Source organism: Tachypleus tridentatus, chromosome 13 (assembly GCF_004210375.1).
Source record: "Tachypleus tridentatus isolate NWPU-2018 chromosome 13, ASM421037v1, whole genome shotgun sequence".
NCBI classification, from domain to species: domain Eukaryota; kingdom Metazoa; phylum Arthropoda; class Merostomata; order Xiphosura; family Limulidae; genus Tachypleus; species Tachypleus tridentatus.
In genome coordinates, this window is record NC_134837.1 from 186,315,623 (window position 1) to 186,337,035 (window position 21,413).

Consider the following 21,413-nt stretch of genomic DNA (forward strand, 5'->3'; position numbering starts at 1 on the left):
AAGTACAAACCTACAGTAGAATAGTAATGTGGTTGAAAGAAGGAAGTACAAACCTTTAGTAGAATAGTGATTTGGTTGAAAGAAGTAAGTGTAAACCTTCATAAGAATACTGATGTGGTTGAAAGAAGGAAGTACAAACCTACAGTAGAATAGTGATGTGGATGAAAGAGGGAAGTACATATATTCAGTAGAATGTAGTTGTGCAAGTAATATAGAGACTCTGATGTTAGCTGAGAGTCATTGGATAACAGAAAACATCTAGCTACATAGTTAACAAAGATCTAATAATATCCAGAGACTTTGGGAAGCTATAAAGAGAACGAAACTAGAGACTACACAAACATAAACTCATCAGATGCCGAACAGAAATAGATAGTGTGCGTCTTAAAGAAGTAAATATTTAGAGTGTGAGGATTTATTGATGCTCTAGTCTTATTGAAAGTAAAATAGTAAATGTTCTTGATAAATTCGGTGAAAGGTAAATATTTTCTTACAATCTTCCGGTCAAGCAATTACTTTAACGAAGACGAATCGTAATACAGAAGTGTTTGAACAAAGACAGTGAATAAAGAGGGCGCTTATGTGCAAGTTTAATTCGTAAAATGTACATATACTTTAAATATTTATATGGAAGCCCTTTCTATCTAAAAAATACGTTGTTCATTTATGTGACCTTTTGGAAAGGGTGTGTGTTTGTGTTTTCTTATAGCAAAGCCGCATCGGGTTATCTGCTGAGCCCACCGCGGGGAATCGAACCCCTGCTTTTAGCGTTGTAAATCCGTAGACTGTACTAGCGAGGGGCGATATTGGAAAGGGATAGAATGAATGTCTGTCGGTGTTTGGATAAGAAAAGTTCATATCCTGGAGGGTCAGGTTCTCTGTCACCTCTTCCTCCTCCCCGTACTTATGTTCTTGACGGATTGGTATTTATAATTATAGAACTGAATATTATTTTATCCTTTTTAGGGCAATGTCCATGTATTGTGGCTCATATATAGTGATTATTTTATTCTATCAGCAGAATGTCAAGTTTGTTGATGGCATTTTTTTATTGTTTAATACATTCATATATATATATAGATATTTATATATTTTTATTATTATTTTTTATTATTTAAAATTTATATATATATATATATTTTTCTTTTTATTCATTTTTATATTTAAAATATAAGTTAACTGGGGAGAGATATTTAGGACTAGCTTCATCATGTATGAGGTACCTGTCTAGTTCGCATAGTAATTCGTTTTTCATCCAATTCTTATTAAAGTACATTGTTGTAATATGTAGGAGTCTATCTGATATGGTTGGTATGTTCGAGTATTTGTGAATGATTGTTTGTTTGTTTGTTTGTTTTGGAATTTCGCACAAAGCTACTCGAGGGCTATCTGTGCTAGCCGTCCCTAATTTAGCAGTGTAAGACTAGAGGGAAGGCAGCTAGTCATCACCATCCACCGCCAACTCTTGGGCTACTCTTTAATTAACGAATAGTGGGATTAACCGTCACATTATAACGCCCCCACGGCTGGGAGGGCGAGCATGTTTAGCGCGACGCGGGCGCAAACCCGCGACCCTCGGATTACGAGTCGCACGCCTTACGCGCTTGGCCATGCCAGGCCATTTGTGAATGAACTGAGATGATATAGTTCTTAGAACTCTGTATGCAGTTATGAGGAGTGTGTTTTGGATTGTTTGTAGTTTGGTTTTAATTATTTTATTGCTTACAGTTATCCAAGCTGGAGCTGCATAATCTATTACAGGTCTAATATATGTTTTATAGATTTTTATCTATAGATGCTCCACAGTTTTTACCAGTTAGACTCCTAGCATAGTTAGTTCTTCGCCAGACTTTATTTTTAATTTTGTTCACATGATTGATCCAAGTTAGTTTTGAATCATAGGTCAGACCTAAAAATTTTGCCGATGGGGCAATCTGGAGTAGTGTGCCATTCATATATAATTCTGGTTGTTGTTTTTTGTGTTTTGACAATTTCGTATACGAGTTGTGTTTTTGATGTGTTTATTTTTATTCTATATTTTTGACAGTATTCACTTATTCTATTTAGTTGTGGTTGTATGTTAGAGGCTGCTATTGTGGATGTTGCGGCACTTTTCCAGACTGCAACATCATCTGCGAACTGTGAAGAGAATCCATGATTCGGATCCCTCAGTGGCATATTGTTTACATACATGATGAAGAGTATAGGGCTAACCACCCCTCCCTGAGGGACACCAGCTTGTGGAGTAAAGTATTCAGAAAATGTTCCTTCAACATTTACTCTACATTTTCTATTTTCCAAAAAGTTAACCAGCGAATAATTCCTCGCAGTAGTTCCATTTCATTCATTCGGAACCTAAGACCATCGTGCCATACAGTGTCTAATGCTTTCTCGATATCAAGGAAGCAAGCGACAGTACATTCTTTTTATTGAAGCGATCTATTATGGTTTCGGTTAATCTGATTAGGTGGTCTGTCGTTTGTCTAAATTTCCTGAATCCATTTTGTTCTTTTAGTAATTTTGATGTTATCTCTAAGAATGTGGAGAGTCTATTACTGATTATTCTTTAAAGAATTTTGCCTACACAGCTGGTCAGGCTGATTGGTCGGTAGCTATTAGGTTTATTTGCTGGCTTTCCTTCCTTATGGAACATTAATATATTTGCAAGCTTCCAAGAAACTGGGATGTATTCTGAGGATATAGATAAGTTAAAAAGTGAATTTAGGTGGTCAAACAATTTCGGAGTGCCCTTTTTTTTAGAAGAATAGCCTGTATTTCATCTTCACCTGGTGCTTTGTTTTTTGTGTTTTTTATTGCTTCGTGTAGTTTTTGAAGGGATATTTCATTTGTTAGTAACGTGCTTGCATAATCTGTGTCGGAACTTGTAATTGTATCAGTTATGTTTATTGGAAAAAATTGGTTCAAATTGATGTTTATTGTTTAATATGTGATTAGTGACTTTATTGTAGAAATATGTATCCATATCTGGATCAGTGTGAGTTTTAAAAGTATTTTGAAGTTGATCTTTGAAAGCTTCGGCTATTTCTTTATTTGTGTGTGCTATAGTATTACTATGTTCAAGTGAAGGATATTTTTTTGTGTCTGTATTTTCATTTGTGAGTTTTTTAAGATGTGACCAGAATTTTTTCGGGTCAGTTTTATCATTTAGTTTAGAGCAGTAATTGTCCCATTTATCTTGTTTTTGTTGTTTTATTTGTGTTCTGATGTGATTTCTAATGTTGTTTACTTGCGTTTTGGTTTCTCTGTCTCTTGTCATCATGTACTGTCTTCTTAATTGTCTTCGTGTTTTGATTAGATTGATTATTTCTGTGGTGGGTTTCCATGTGTTGTTTCTTGTTTTATGGTGTTGTTTTGGTATTGTTAACTTGGCTGCTTTCTGAAGGCACTCCGTAATTGTTTGACGGTAGTTATCCATTTCAATATGGGTTTTAACTTCTTTTATAACTTTATTAGGTAATAGGTTGTCTAATTCCTGTTTGTAATTTTGCCAATCTGCTTTTCTGTAATTAAATTTTTCTTTCCTAAATGTTATATTTTTATGAGGGGCGAGATCAAAAACACAATATATTGGAAGGTGATCACTGTCAACATCTTTTCCTACTTGAAATTTTATTATTTTCTGGCTCAGATTATATGTACACATACATAGGTCCAGTATGTCATTGAAGTTAATGGCATACGCTGTATGTGTAGGGGTGGTATCATTTGATAAAACCATATTGTTATCATCTATGAATTGTAATAGACTTCTACCATTGCAGTTTGAGCGCCGGCATCCAAAGGTAACATTTTTACTATTTAAGTCACCCATAACAATGGAGTTCTGGTTGTGGGAAAAGATGTTGCTGAGTAATGCTATATCTAGTTGTTTATTAGGTGAGCAGTAAATTCCTGCTACGGTTACTTTTGTTTTATTCCTTTGCAGGATATCGACAGTAACATGTTCGTTGTTACTGCTCAATTTAATTTCTATACTGATAGCTCCATTTTGTAGAGCAGCATAGGTTATATTAATTTGTTTGTTTTTGAATTTCGCGCAAAGTTACACGAGGGCTATTTGCGCTGGTTATCCCTAATTTAGCAGTGTAAAACTAGAGGGAAGGCAGCCAGTCATCACCACCACCCCCAACTCTTGGGCTACTCTTTTATCAGCTAATAGTGGGATTGACCATCACATTATAACGCTCACACAGCTAAGAAAACGAGTATGTTTGGTGTGACGGGGATTTGAACCAGCGATTCTCGGATTACGAGTCGAGTGCCGTAACCACCTGGACATGCCGGGCAAATAGGTTATGAGCTACTGTCTTGATTATATCTGTCATTGGGACTTCTCTAATTATGATATTTGTTGAATTTGTTTTGTTGTCTAAAGAATTTAGTTGTAGCGTGTGGTACAAAATGAAGTTTCTCTTGCAAGAAAATCGAAAGAAGATTGAAATAGCCGCAATAATAAAGCAAACAGCGTGAGTTAAACCGATTAAACTAACCAGAAGGATAACACACAATGTGTTTTAAATCAATCATAAACGCATAACAAACAATGTTTTAAAGTAGTTACAAATACATAACAAACAGTGTGTATTACACCAGTTACAAACATGTTGGCAAACAGTATGTACAGTACATATTACAATGTTAACAAGTTACTGAAAAGTATTTTGTTTACAAAGAAAGAAGTGTCGTGCTGTTACTGACTCAACGTATTGACATTTACTGTTAGAGCAACACGTTTATTCTTTATTTGGGTATTGTCAACACAAATATGGTATCTTTGATACGTTAAGGGAAAGTCTGTTGAAATAATAAAAGAAAGAATCATACATGTTGTCCACTTGGTTAAAATTATGTACATAGCAGAGAGTGGCACGAACAGTATTTACCGTTCATTGTTTCACCCTGGTTTAAGGGGAAACTCCACCATTCTAAAGTTGTTGGTTTTTTTAAATGAAATCACGTACAGCTCGTGCTGCGTTACGTTCATTAACGCTCCTAATAAATAAATTAAACTTCGTACTAAAAAAAACGGACTGCTTTAAGGTTTGACAAGAGAAATGAGGATGGTTTAAATAAACTCCAGAGAAAAATAAAAAGAATAAATAATATTTAATTGATTTCAGTTACTGGAGAGTTAGAACCAATAATATCATCTAGCTATATGAACGTTGAAAAAAATTACTTTTCATATTCAGTTTACTGTTGAATCCTTCCTCTCATTTCTGATGCTGAGATATTGCTATAAAAATTATAATATTAATTTACTTCAGGAAACACGTAAGTGCTCATGTAAGACGTAACACCATAAAACGAGTCATTCATATTATACAAGAGTATTCCTTCGATATGACGCTTGTATGTGGTGAAGGAACCTCCCAAAGAAGGTTTTGTCTTGTCAGTTCACCTGCTCTGGGATCCAAACGCCCACCTACGTGTTTGCCATGCTTGGCGACCCTTGAAGGGGAGGAAAGGATCCTAGTACTTGAGGGATCAACCCCAACATGCCACTTTGGTCTTGAATTCCTACAGATGGATAACCCTCCCATGACTAGTTGGTTGGTCTTGTTGGGCTAAAGTCAACCGACCAACAGTGTTGGGTGGTCTTAACGGATGTTGTGGACATTACGTCTGATGCTGATGTTTGGATGTAATGCTCACAAAACCCTGGGGTTGCTCCAACGTCCTTGTTTGGCACTGTAGTGCGTCCCATTGTAGGGCTTCATGACTGGTGGGGTCAGTGGGCACTGAATCTTTCTCCCTGAATTATAATTCTCCAATCCTTAAAAATCATAAAAAACAGCTAATTGGGAAATACCATGCTGACGAAATCATCACCACAGTCAGAACATATCCCACGATTTTTAATTCTCCAGTCTTTATCAGACAAATATTTGGGGTAAATGCCTCCCTTTTTCATCCAAAAAGGATCAATAGGTTCTTGCTGGTTCTCCCGAGTCCATCAAGTGGATATGTTCTAGAAACATATCAGTGGAAATATCTATTCCCAAAACACATTGAACGTTTCTTGAGTTCTAAGACCATAGGGGATATACCCATTGGGGGTACTCCCTTAGAGGATATACCCATAATATACCCATTGAGGGTACTTCCTGTGCTTCTCTGATTTCCTCCCGACAAGTGATCGTTTAAAAGAGATTTGAAGAACATCCTCGAGCTGGCGATCCTTACTGAAATTTTCAGCCAAGCCCTTTCTCAAGAACGAAATTATACTATCGACTAACGTCTCAATTTGACGTTTACATCATCACGTCCACCTGTCTTTATCAAGGCAGTTTATTTGAACTATAAGTTATGGCCATACCTTCCTAATTCTGTCCTATGTTTCCAGTGCCAGTGATTTGAACATTCAAAGGCATAATGTCATGATTGTTTGACATGTTCTCATTGTGGTGGTAAAGACCACGACAACTACTAGTGTGAACTGGAGACATGCTGCGTTAGATGTAGTGGCTCCCTCTTGCTCACTATCGTTCTTGCCCTAGGTGGGTGAAAGAGAAAAAGACGCAGCATTTGAAAACAGTTCACAACATTTCTTATCCCGAGGCTCAGAAGTTATTTATCCCAGATTTGTCTCAGTCGTGTTCTGCTGCACTACTGCAGTGGGAGTACAGAGAGATCTTTCCACTCCTCCAAAAGGGTCCTTCTCCAACTATGTGAATAATCTTTTGGCCTATTTGGATAAACATGTCTATTCTACTCCTGTCTCTGTTCCCACCATTCCTTCCAGTGACTGCTTGGGCCCACTTCCTTCAGTTCCGGCTTCTGGCGTTTGCTCGGGTCCACTTTCTCTGCCCTGAGATGTAGAACAATCATTTGTTCACACCTTCAGTCGCTAAAATCTCCATATACTGACAGAGACCTGCCCACTCAACCCAAGATGTAATGCATGGAAGTCGACAGATCTCCTTCTAATAAAGACAAATGACGTGGTCGTAAACCATATGGTTCTCCACCCAGTTCTCTTCCACTTAAATAGAAGTTGTCACTTTGATATAATGGAACTGTAGAAATATCCGTTCTAATCTGGATGACATTACGGCCTTGAATGATAGTGTTACAGTCTAACTTGCTTCTGTTTTTAAATTTGAACGAGACATTGGACTTTTTATTTATATTTAACTATTTTATCCGATTTTTGAACATCGTATTTTTTACTTGATTTATTTTTACCCTTTATAGTACTTTTACCTTTCCTTTTTAACCGGCTGCTTGGCACAGATAGTTTAGTTGCTTTGTGTCAATAGACAGCACCTAACCAACCAAGAGCACCAACAGTTTCTCCTATATGTCAATTTAGAATTTAAATACCAATAATGTTTATTTTAAAATCATGTAAATACTATAACTACATTTTCAGGTTCATATCTTTTTCAGTGCCAATATATAATCATTAAATAGTGATATGATCTTAAACATGACTGTATTACTTATACAAACAAGTGACTTAAGTATTTCACTTTTGCACAGTTGGGATTCTTCATAAGTTCTTGTCTTGTATATCAATTTTATTTTTCGCCAATCCCACGTACCTCCGTTAAATCTATTTAATATACAATTTATGTAATGGTAATACACAGATTTTAAGCAAATAACTGCATACACTAATACTGTAACAGTTAAAGCATACATCTTATAGTAATTTTTATAGCTTCTAAACTTGTGACATAAATATTTCCAAAGTAGACCACATCTCACTGCAGAAGAAACATCAAACCAAGCATAACACATATTTTTATTTCATTACATTTCGTTTGTTTTGTTGTAAACATAAAGTCTCACAATAGGCTATTTGTAACGTGCCTATCACGGGTATCTAACTCGGTCTTAGGCATCACAAACCCTCAAACTTACCACTGAGCCACTGTAGGGAATAACATGTTGTTAAGAGATAGAAATGTGTTTAAAAATAATAACTAAAGCGGTTTTAAAACTTTTATCTTCTTCTTTCTAATTAAATCTATAAGATATTTAAACACTTTAATTTTATAAAACAAAATTAATACCTGAAATGTTTTACAGTTGCTAGCTACAGTGTATTGAATTATGTTCAATTATTTCTTTTAATTCCTTCAAAGAAAATCTGATATAAACCATTCTTTTAATATTTAATTTTAATTAAGTAATTTTTTATTGTGTATTAAATTAGACATTTAAACGATTAAATAAATTGAAACAAAATGTCATTGTAAACTGCTTCAAAAGCTTTTGACATCTGTTTAGAAAGATGGATATATTATCACCACAATTAAAAATGTCGGATAAGATAATCTCCGTTCATAGTGAACCCTACCTTATTATATTTTACATATACCCCTATTGAGATCTTTATACAAAAATACTGGATATAGAAATTTGATACATTTTAATTGTATTTGTCATAAGACATTATTATTAAACCAATTAAACATTAAGACTATACAACAGAATACCAGGACTACTGACAGCCAAGCTAACAGTATTTACTATCCAGATGAAACCTCAGCAGCCACTGAATCCGCAACCAATAGTGTCTGACCTCAACAGCAGATGGAGACTCCAAGATAAAATCGCAATTTCAATAAAGTCACCAAGAGAATGATTACCTTTCTTACAGACACCATTATCTCTGTCTCTAACCAACACATTGGCTCAAAATACAAATTAATCAATGTTGTCTTCTGTACAGTGTACACATTACTTTCATCTAAGGAACCCGGATCTAGTTTCGCTCAGAAATTACAGAACCAGTAACTTTCTGAGCTATGCAGAAAACACGACATTGGTAACTATCAATGACACCCTTCTTAACTCTTCTGGTCTCTTTATAAACAAAACAGATTCTAAATTCATCTGGCCACTTTCATCTTCCTAATTATAATATTTTTTTCCGATTCTGTCAAATCCAAGAAAAAAAAAGGATATTAGGCTATTCTACAAAACAACTTAAATATTAAATTTCAAACTCACGCTGCAAGTTTTAGTAATGAGCAAATTTTCTATAACATCTGTGTTCGCTTTACAATGATCACAGTCCTTGTCGAAAAACCACCTTCATATAATAAGAAACATAGGACTATCATTCTCTGAGATTTACCATCCACCTATATACTTTCTGAAAGAAATTATAACACCCTAAAATCATTCATAGAACCCAGCACCCAATTATTGTAAATGACAACTCACCACCACACATATACAAACATAAAAACAGAATTCAAGATGTACTTGATCTTGGAATTACCCTCCCTTCACATAACCAATTAGAACTAAGTTCCATGTTCTTGAAAATAAAGGAGAAGGAATCATAATTCTATATCATCTTCTATATTCCAACCCACCTATGGAAATACACCTTTACATAGTTTTTATTTTACAAAAGTAGGCTGGAACACCATGATCTTAGACATTCTTTAAATTAATCTGGAACTATGTAGCTATACATATATATATACATAGTTTTAACCTTTTAGGCCTTCAGACATGCCACTGGAAGAAAGTGTATAGCAACAGAAACTACAGCTTTTCTTTACATTAGTCGCAGGTTCGTATTCTCGTCGCACCAAACATGCTCGCCTTTTCAGCCGTGGGGCGTTATAATGTGACGGTCAATCTTACTATTCGTTGGTAAAAGAGTAGCCCAAGAGTTGGCAGTGGGTGGTGATAACTAGCTGCTTTTCCTCTAGTCTTACACTGATAAATTAGGGACGGCTAGCGCAGATAGCCCTCGAGTAGCTTTGTGCGAAATTAAAAAAAAACAAAACAAAAAAACTTTACATTAGAGAAACATTTCACTTAGTTACCATGTTAATGTGCTTCATAAAAACAACCTAGTTCACTGTCAAAATAACATAAGTACGAGTCCATTAATTATACAATTTACTTTTCTACAAGAATTACAAAAATGTCTATAAATTACAGCTTCCATCACGATAACAGAAGTCTAGTAACTATGTACATATCACCATGCAATCAGGTAAAGTTCCTAACTCATTAAGCCCCCTCCCAACACACACACACACACATAAAGAAACAATATATGAAAACAAGGTCTCATTCCATAATATGAACTTCTTCCCACACTCGGACACTGGTTGACTAGATTATTCAGCTCTGGACCAGTGAATGTGTTTTTGAAAGTTTCATTCCTCCCCCATGTCAGGCAGTATTCAATTCCCTTTCATGTGTTTTTGAAAGTTTCATTCCTCCCCCATGTCAGGCAGTATTCAATTCCCTTTCATGTGATTCCATATTTATTTTATTTTTATTTACTTTTTATCTTCATATCATTTACACTTTGAATATTATCCATTTATACAACTCTGCCTTGCTTCTGTGTTTTCTCAATTCTTTCAATATTTATTAAAATTAATGACTTTGAGATTTAAATTATACTGTTCAATGTTTGTAACTAGTCCTGGACAGACAACGTTTTACCACTTTTTTGTAAGTAGTAAAATTTCTCTTCCAATTATGTCAAAGTTTTTCCATTTGTTGTCATATTTTTCAAATTGTTTTTGTTTGGTTCCGGTGTTCCCTGATCAAACTTTGTGGACTTATAATGTTAAAATTCTGGACTTAATTCACTGCAGTGAACTCAGCAGATAGTGCTGTGACTTTAAAACAAACTGACCCTGGTTGTAGAGGTATTTTTGAACCAATTACAATATTGATATTAAATAAATTATATGATGTGTTGATAGTTTTTTTCTTATACTAAGTCAGACATGAGTATAGTATAAAACACGATATACGAACAATTTATATCACAGCAAACAACTCCACATGAATTTATAAAATGAAAGTACTGCTTCAGGTTTCCTTCAACACAGTCACACTGTTGGTTTTATTAAGATTATTGGCACCCAATGTAGCTATTCATTCAAAGCTAAATTTTATGTAAACTTTGAAGATGTTGCTGTGAGTTTAAAAATAAAAAAGTTGAAAACCCATAATGACACAGTTTTGTTCCTAATGATATCACAAAAATATATGGTGGATATGACGTCTAAAATATAACCAAACAATGTTGTGTGACTAATGTACGAATAAATCATCTAATATGTTATGTATATATACGAGGGCTGTTCAAAAAATACGCGGACTGACGTCATAAAACAAAATGTACTTTATTTAGAAGTTACAGGTCTGGGACCCCTTCAAAGTACTCTCCTCCCCAACGCACACACTTATCCCAACGATGTTTCCACTTGTTGAAACAGTCCTGGTACGCTTCTTTTGTAATGTCCTCCAGCTCCTTCGTCATATTTGCCTTAATCTTGGGAATCGTCTCAAATCTTCTTCCTTTCAAGGGTCTTTTGAGTTTGGGGAACAAGAAAAAATCGCAAGGAGCAAGGTCAGGTGAGTAGGGGGGGAAGAACAGTGATCGAGTGTTTGGCCAAAAACTCACGAGTTCGGAGGGCTGAATTTCGCAGCAACGCGGTGCATCTTCAATTGTTCGGTCAAAATCTCGTAACAAAATCCAACTGATATCCCACACTCTTCAGCAAGTTCCCTGAGAGTCAGACGTCGATTTGCCCGCACCAGGGTGTTGATTTTGTCGACGTGTGGGTCGTCAGTTGACATGGAAGGACGTCCAGGACGCTCATCATCTTCAATGGACTGTCGACCATCCTTAAAACGTTCATGCCACTTGAAACATGCCGTACGCTTCATAGCAACATCACCGTAAGCCGTGTTAAGCATAGCAAAAGTTTCAGTCGCAGATTTTCCAAGTTTAACACAAAATTTCACAGCAAATCGTTGCTCCTTCAGGTCATTCATTCTGAAATTCGCCAAACGAAAAAATCGCACTTCACTTAAAACCGCGTAGCTAATACACAAATGAAGATATCTGCAATCGGGAAATGGCGTCGTAATCAGCTGATCTGTGCGAACCTAGCGATACCAAGCGAATTCCCCTGGAACCAACTGGAGCCGCGTAATTCGAACAGTCCGCGTATTTTTTGAACAGCCCTCGTATTGAATTAAATCATACGATAGTTAGAAAATATTTATGTACATATCTGTATAACTATAATGGTACTGTGTCTTCATGGAACCTCTTCGCAAGCTGTGGATGGATTTTCACCAAATTTGGTATGGAGGTTCAATGAACCGATGCTGAGGTACAAATTTTCAGTTTCGAAGTTTGAGGTTTTTACGGGCGTTTTTTACTACCACCTCAACTCTTGTGGATAGATCTTTACCAAATTTGGTTTCATGGTTTATTGGATCCTTGTGGAGATAAATGGGAAATTAAGGTTTCACGTTTTGTGTTTCACAGCTTTCGTGGGTGTTTCTGTATCTTTTTACTATTACATATAAAGGAAGCAACTTTTCGTATCTTAAGTTAAGCTTTCAACAATAATAACTTCTGACTAGTACTACAGCTAATAAATAAATAGAGAACAAACGATAGGCCGGCTTGGATTACAGGAAATAGTATTAGCGTCTATAGTACACTTCAATTACTTTAAACACAATATTGCTTTTGGCCAGTATCAGTACCACTTTATAACGGCCGTCATTTAAACTAAAGTACAATGGACTCTATAATATCCGTTGCCTAGATACGCGTTGTCATGGGAAAATTTGTGGAAGTCGGTTTGTATATGACTGCAGTCTCCCGAGGTCCCCTTATATTTTATGGTTAATTTAATTTTTATGGTGCTTTCCTTTTCGAATAAAAACTTGGCAGTTCTTTGAAGAAAAATGAGATGAAAGTAGATATGTTTTTTCTCTAAAACGTAACTTTTACTGCCGTCGACAGGGTAACCCTAACTGCTGTATTATTGGCTTGTCATACACAGTATAAATACCAATGTCACCGTTAGCCCTTAACGCAAAGAGTCAGGTGTTCGTTTAACTTCAAACAAAGCTTCTTATTGGCCGTCTGCATTAGCTGTCCTTGATACTGTAACGATTCAGCCTTTCATACCACTTCTACATTTTTAAAAATATAGATTATTAAATAACAAATATTTGTGTTTTTAATGCCCAAATTATTCCCCAAACGTGACGTTTTTATACAGTTAGTTTGATGACAAGACTGCATGTGTAATAAAGACCCATGATTAATATGGCCCAGAGTTCGGCATGGCCAGGTGGTTAAGGCACTCGACTCGTAATCTGAGGGTCGCGGGTTTGAATCCCGTCAGACCAAACATACTCGCCCTTTCAGCCGTAAAAGCATTATAATAAATAATAATGTGACGGTCAATCTCACTATTCGTTGGTAAAAGAGTAGCCCAAGAGTTAGCGGTGGGTGTTGATGACTAGCTGCCTTCCCTCTAGTCTTACACTCCAAAAATTTGGGACGGCTAGCGCAGATAGCCCTCTTGTAGCTTTGCGCGAAATTAAAAAGCAAACAAACAATACGGCCCATGATTAAGACAGTTCATTTTATGAATTAATATAGACCCGTGTTGTGCCTGAAAGGTGATAAATAAAAACTGATCATTTCTAAACAAGAGTATATTTTTAAACTAGAAATGAATGAGTAAATGTGTCGACATAACATCAAATATGTGGTCTCGCTTCACGTTCAAATATCTGGTATTAAAACTTGTAGCTCGTGATACCACGATTATCTGGACAAAGAGAATATTTCTAGTTCATGACGTCTTACGTCATAAAGTAATAATAACACCTCTAAGACTAATAAACTGAAGTATTTGATTGTTCTTTCTTTATGACATCACAAGTCAACAAAGGAGAGACTAGTACCTTGAATGTAACACATGCACACGATTAATTTTTTTATATCAGTCAATAAACTTATTTATATTCTAAACTAACGACCACTTTTAAATTTCATTGAGGCGTTCTATTAAGGTTTCCAGAATATAAAAGCTAGTTTCTTTTTATCTCAACAGACTGCTTTACTTTAGTGCTGTATTCAAATTTGTTCAAAATATTTTTTCTGCATATTGATTTTCCCTAATTTAATTAAGTAATTAAATAAAAGTGTAGAGTAACTTTAACCAAATTAACTGGAAATCTTCAATGGTGTGTATCTCAGACGGCCGCTATTACCACGGAACTGTAGCCCAGTGTAACATTGCTTGAAAGTAAAGTAAGTGATGGAGAGAGTTATGTGTAGTCCACATTTCAGAACCGAGTTTCAAATGGTTTTATAAAACTAATATCATGAAAACTTAACGAAGCTGATAAAAGAAACTGTAATTAGCCTTGTACATCATACATCAACCCTGTAGCAGCTCTAATGGGATGAGCATTTTATTAATAAAGATAGAGTAACTGAAAAGACGCAAGTTTAAAGTTTTATTTGATTATAAATATCATTTGTCTACCAGTCTAGAAGAGAAAGTAATGTAAGATGATATATACAGGGTTATCCAAAAATAATGCCCGGCATGGCCAGGTGGGTTAAGGCGCTCGACTCGTAATCCGAGGGTCGCGGGTTCGAATCCCCAATCGCACGAAACATGCTCGCCCTTTCAGCCATGGGGTGTTATAATGTTACGATCAATCCCACTATTCGTTGGTAAAAGAGTAGCCCAAGAGTTCGCGGTGGGTGGTAATGACTAGCTGCCTTCCCTCTAGTCTTACAATGCTAAATTAGGAACGGCTAGCGCAGATAGCCCTCGAGTAGCTTTGCGCAAAATTCAAAAAACATAAACAAACAAACCAAAAATGATGTGCTTGAGAAAGAATTTATTTGCTGTTGATTTTACTGTGACTATATTATGTAAAAGGTAAAAACAAAAGTTACCAGTTATATATATCAGTAATACTATGTGAGGAAAGGTCGTTCCTGTGTAGTGAATTGATTTCAATGTTTTGTTCACCACTCTTAAGTCTGAATAAAAACATAAAGTACATGTAATATCTGCAGTATCTCTGTTTTTAGTTGCTATTGTTGTTAAGCACAAAGCTACAAAAAATATATGGACTGTGCCAACCACGGGTATCGAAGCCCGATTTCTAGCGTTGTAAACCTCCATACTTACAGCTCAGTCATTATTGTACCACCCTCTATCATGCAATATACCTAGTTTAAAACATTAAACGAGAAGGTGAAAGGAGTTACAGACAGTCGGAGGACTGAAATGGAGGTTAATCGTAAGTTTGGAAATGTTAACCTCATCCTTTCTGAGCCATATTTATATGCATTTATTTTGTTTTCAAACTATAACCATTTTAGTAGGTTTGTTTTTCTACACAATGTGAATTAAGAATAAGTAAATTTGATGTTAGATGTTAAGGGTCGGCCTTCTATAACGATAATAATAGATTTGTTCGTAACTTTAGTCTGAAGGGTGAAAGAGTAGAAAAGTTACCTGAAAGACAACTGAGCCTTGGATAAATTCACCAGAATATCATAACGTCGGCTGATTTCTCAACAGCATTTGAGTGCTATAAACACCTTTTTCATTGAAAGTATTACACAAAACAACAGGAAACATTATCAAAAGTAATACAGCGATTAATTAAATTTTAACCCTAAAAATTAGTAATTTATTTTTATTATATTTTAAACATTTCATTTTCTTAATAAACAACGTACCATGTTCTACACTGTAACACCTTAAGGCCTAAAAGGTTTCCACAACACCAATGTTTCTAATAAACCACAGTTAACCATTTGATTCGTATTTTCGTTGCTTTGCCATTAGAGAACCAGCGAACTGAATATGGAGGTTCGGCAATAATACATTTGACCGAGTATTTGTATGACGTGTTGGGTAATGAAGGAATGTTCGATAGAGTTAAGCGGTCAAACAGCACACCATCAGAACACAAGTGAAATTTCAGCTTATTAACGTAATGAATTTATTACTACTCACAACTTCTTCTATAATACGAAACTTTTCCTTGATGAATATTTTGCTTCCCCACGCCTCCTTTAACTGAAACTAGATTTAGTTGTTCTGTTGATCTCTTGAACATAAACACGGTGGTTGTTTCGGACTCTAACAAAAGTATGTTTTGGTTTTTAATATAAGCTCAAGTTCGTTGATATGTATAATATACGTATTTTTTATGTAATTAAAGCATTATGTGAATATTTTAACAGAATGTTTTAATAATATTAGAAGCTAGACCTAGGATTTTTATAAAAACTAAAAACAATAGCCCCCCCCGCGAGGATAATCGATAAGTCTTGGAATTAAACGCTAAAAATCAGGTTTCAATATCCGTAATGAGCTTAGCACAGACAGCCCATTTAGCTTTCTGCTTAAGAACAGATAAATGAAATAAGGACACAATATTTCGAATTAATTAAAAATTATATTAAAATAAATTATGTATAACATTTTGTTAACAACAACAGACAAACAAAGGAGATTTTCAGGTTTATAGTGAAACAAAGGGTTGGTTCTACATGCTCTTGTGGAAACAAAGTTTTGTAGGAAACCTGATGAATGTATTGAAGTAAAGATCATATAGGTGAACTGGTGCATGTTTTGAAGTAAAGATTCTATATGGGGGCGTGATGTATGTAGTGAAGTAAGGATACTGTAGGTGACCTGTTGCATGTATTGAAGTAAAGATTCTATAGTTATGTATTGAAGTAAAGATTCTATTCACATGGTTCATGTATTAAAGTAAAGGTACTGTAGGTGACCTGACGTATGTATTGAAGTAAAGATTCTATAGTTATGTATTAAAGTAAAGATTATATTGACATGGTTCATGTATTGAAGTAAAGGTACTGTAGGTGATCTCATGTATATATTGAATCAAAGATTCTATAGGTAACCTAGTGTATGTATTGAGGTAAAGATACTGTAGACGACGTGGTGTATGTATTGAAGTAAAGATATTGTAGATGACCTGATGTATGTATTGAAGTAAAGATTCTATAGGTGACCTGAAGTATGTATTTGTTGTACATTCTGCACGTTCTAAGATTTTGACATGAAGTGTTCGTGCGCATGTTTTACATTTCCTTAAAGCTCAAATTAAAAATAAAATACATTTTAATTTCCTCCAGTTCAAGTTCAAAGATAATCTATTAGCCTTTTATAGGGTCTACAGGGATTATGGTCATTTGATTGATGAGGGTTTACAGGGATACGTACCTCTGGGCTTAACTACAAAGTGTAACACTGTACTGCAGCGCCCTCTGACATCATATAAGATAGTAAGATCTTGATTTTATATCTGGATTTTAGGCTTTTTCAGTTTCTAGCAAATGTAACTTGCTGCACAAATATAGTATGTAAAATGAGCGATCATTTTGATTAATTTAATGAGTTTTCGTCGATTAATTTTTAATATCTACTTGAAGGTACATATGGCACTTTGATGAATGGTGTTGCCTAATAATGTGATAAAATGGGAAAGGTTTAAATGAAAACAAGAATATATTAGCAAATTTTATTTAAACTTTTAATTCTGGATCTCACGAGCGAAGTGATCGCAGGATGAACCAACGTTCTTGATATATATATGTATTTTCTTTTCTGTTTTAATAGCTTAATCCTGGAAACATGATTACATGGCTGAGTATGTTACACTAAAACAATTTTAATATGCACACTAAAAAGTCAAGTGACAACTACATTCGATATAAAGTCGCTCGTGGTTGAATAGTATGTCTCAAAGCTACATTTTTACATTGTTTAACTTTCATAAGTAGTATAATGCCATCGAAAATTCATCATTTTTAGGAAGATTATTATAAGAAGCTCTTTTCCATACAAACTATTCACATGCTAAAATGATAAAATGTGTTTACCGCGAGGATTTAGAATTTCCGCTATATTCAAAGTAGTTTAAAACACCTGAATACAAAAAATATAGATCATCTTGGGCCGCCAGGACCACCCAGATGGAGACCTTCAACAAAACATACTTCAGCCATGGTATGCAGGTCAGGAACAACAGAATAAGTGATATATGTACATCTATCTTTTAGATTGAGAATAATGTTATTCCACTGGATTTTACTGCAAATGTTTCAATCTAGTTACAATATAAGTTCGTGCATAATACATGAGTTCATGTTTACTAACCTCGGACTTTTTCGTACATGCCTCAAATATAGCCCTTTCACTGTTCGGGTGGTACTTTGATAATAAAATACAAAACGAAATGTGTATATATATGTATATATATGTTTGCACTGTATTTGCTTTGAATTGCATGTCTATAAATATATAATAGTACTGTCCTTTGTGTGTCCATGAAACTATGATACTTCACAAGGTGTGAATGGATGGATCTTCACTAATATTGGTGTGAAGGTTCACTGGGTCTATGAGGATGAGATACATAAAAATTTATGTTTTTGTATTAAGCGGTTTTACAGAGCGTTTTCTTTTCATTTTTTACCACCACTTCGCCATGGTTAATTAATCTTCATCAAATTCGGCATGAAGGTTTGGTGGGTCTTGAGTGGAGAAATATTTTTGCATACATATTATGGTCGTTCCTTCATTTTTTACAATTAGAAAAAAATATGTAATTGTAGAGGGGTAATTAGTCCTACATAACGTATTATAAGTGGTAAATAGTCACAATATAATTTACTTCAAATGGTAAGGCTTCCCGCTAGTACAGCGGTATGTCTCCGGATTAGAACGCTAAAATCAGGGGTTCGATTCCCCTCGGTGGGCTGAGCAGATAGCCCGATGTGGCTTTGCTATAAGAAAAACACACAGACACACTCAAGTGGTAAGTAGTCACTACATAACTTATAGCAAGTGGTAATTAATCACTACAAGTAGAAATTTGTGGGAGAATTAATTAATACAGCTGTATGTTTTAAGCAAAAAAAAAGGGTTAGATCCAATGATAGGTAATTCGTTTATTTTCAAAAGATTAATTATGATGAGGCATCTACTAGTTATCTAATTACATTTATTGTGTTCAGTATTCCTTCAGCAGCACGTGATCTTAACGTCAATGATGTAATATAATGACGAGTGAATTTTCAGACATTGTCTGCCTGTTTAAAATCGATTATAAAGACGGATAGCTAACATTTTCAAATTAGTCTATGAAGATATTGGCTACGGTAGGCGAAACATGTGGATCTTTTGTGGCACCGAAGCTTTTTTGATGAAATTATTTGTTACAAAAAGGTTTTTCGACTTACCAGTTAGGCCTAATAAATGTCATCATCTGTAAGACAAGTTATCACTCTTGAAATGATATTTTGCAGGTATTATGCCACGGTAGCAAGAACCAACATGTGTTTTGGATAACAAAATTATTTCTTTGCTGCACTATTTTATAAAGCCAGTACAATAAATTTAACAATACGTTTAAACACTGTTTCGAATATCAATGGCTTCCTAAATGAGAAGGAATTGGAAAGACCCACAAAAAATTACTATTAAATTTCAAGGACTCGTGACGACTTTGTAGGCTTAGAGCGATAAAGAATGAAAAAAGCGCCGCCAAATGTTTAAATAGAAAATTGTCGGAAATAAGTCAGTTATTTAACAAAAACTTTAATTTATGCGAGGGGTGATAACGTCCGTTTTTAGAATAAGTTTTAGTTTCTGCAATTCTAGTAGATTTAGTTAGTGTTGGTTGTGTCCTCTACCAGTTACTTTGTGCCCTTTCAAGCTTATAATTTGGTTGGTAAAAATATACAGCTAGGTCCAGTTCAACTGTTTCGTTTACGATTTAACAGAAACTAGAAGATACGCTATAGCTATTGTAGTCTTTTGTTTGGGAAATAGTTCTCCAGACAATTTTGTTCGTTTTTCAACAAGTTGGATTTTTTCTTATTTATCGACAGTGAGTCATGAATTTTTTGGTGATAAGTAACCTACTTTCTTCTGCAGGCTAATATCAATTTAATTTGTGTTTGTTAACACTACAATTTCTTAAAGACTATTTTTAGGTCTACTAATAAAATGTGCTACAAATATTTGCTTTAATCCAGGCTTGTTATTTAGGAGACAATCGATTCGCAACTTTTAGTTCGTGGGTTGGAATGCCATGACCGAACATGTTTGTTATTTCAGCTGTTAAGGTCGTTATAATGTTATCGTCAATCATTTCATTCTTTGGTGAAAGAGTATCCCAAGAGTTGGCGGTATGTGTTATTAATTTGTTAATTTTATGCTTGTATATTACTTCTAAACATTTGATTGCTTTCACAGAGAGCCTCGAGTAGCTCGGCGAGAAATTCAACAAAGAAAGAGAGATTCTTGACGACGAGAAATCAACTTAAAATAAGAGTGTATCTCAGAACGGCTGGAATGGGTATTAACACTTTTATTGATAAAAAGAGAACAACGTTTTGACCTTCCTAGGTCATCTTCAGTTTAAGAAAGAGGTTGACCAGACGAATCTCTTCATTGCTTAATTTTCGGTGGGATCTGTTAATTACGAGGTTTGTTGGTGGTTCGTCGTTTTGGCGTCTCTTTTGTTGTTGGTTCCTTAGTTTATCTAGTTTCATGTTGTGGCGGATTTTCTATTTCTTATCGTTCTTACAACTGAGTTGATTGATGTTGCGTTGTATGAGTCCTGTCTGGTTGAATGCAGCAGGCCAGTTGAAAGTCATTAATTTTTTGTTTCTACAATTTCTTTAGTTCTTTATATTTTCAGTTTAACATAGTTTTTAGAAGTTTTTATCTGTAAATTATGGATAATATTTGTACACTGATTAAAATTCTTCGATAGTTTTATCTTCACGAAATTAGGGATTAGTTTTTCCTTTGTGAATTGTTGGATAAAATAAATGTCATTTCTTCTATTCGTGGTTTTTGATTTAAGTTTCTTAGTTTCGTTAGGATTACACGACCGTGTACGGTTAACAATGGCGTAATGAAGGTAAGTTCAAGCATAATATAGTTTACACAGATAACATAGTATACAAAGAAATACAAAAGACTTAGACTTCTCGTACAATCGCCATGGTGAAGTAATTCTTGATAACGAGAACCCACTTTAAACAAAAATGTATCTCAGAATGACTGGCATGGGTATTAAACACTTTTATTGAGAGAATAACGTTTCGACCTTCCTAGTTTATCTTCAGGTTATCTACACTACAAACAACCAAATCTGTTGGTTAACAAAAGTAAGTTTTGAAATTCGCCCAAAGCCACAAGAGGGCCATCTATGCTATGGCCTTCCCTAAATTAGAAGTGTAAGACTTGAGATAAGGCAGCTAGTCATCATCACTCACCATCAACACTTGCTCTTTGACCAACGGATAATGAGATTAATCGACACATTATAATGCTCCCACCGCCGAGAGGTCGAATATGTGTGGTGTAATGGGGATTCGAACATGCGACCAACAGATTCCGAGTCGTGCTCCTTAATCACCAGGCCATGCCGGGCCGACCATGGACGACCGTTAGTCTTCATTTCATTGACATGTTGAGAACTTTAACACTGGATGTAAATACGGTGCTGTTCAACAATTTGAATTAAATTATGCAGGATGTACTAGTTGAAAT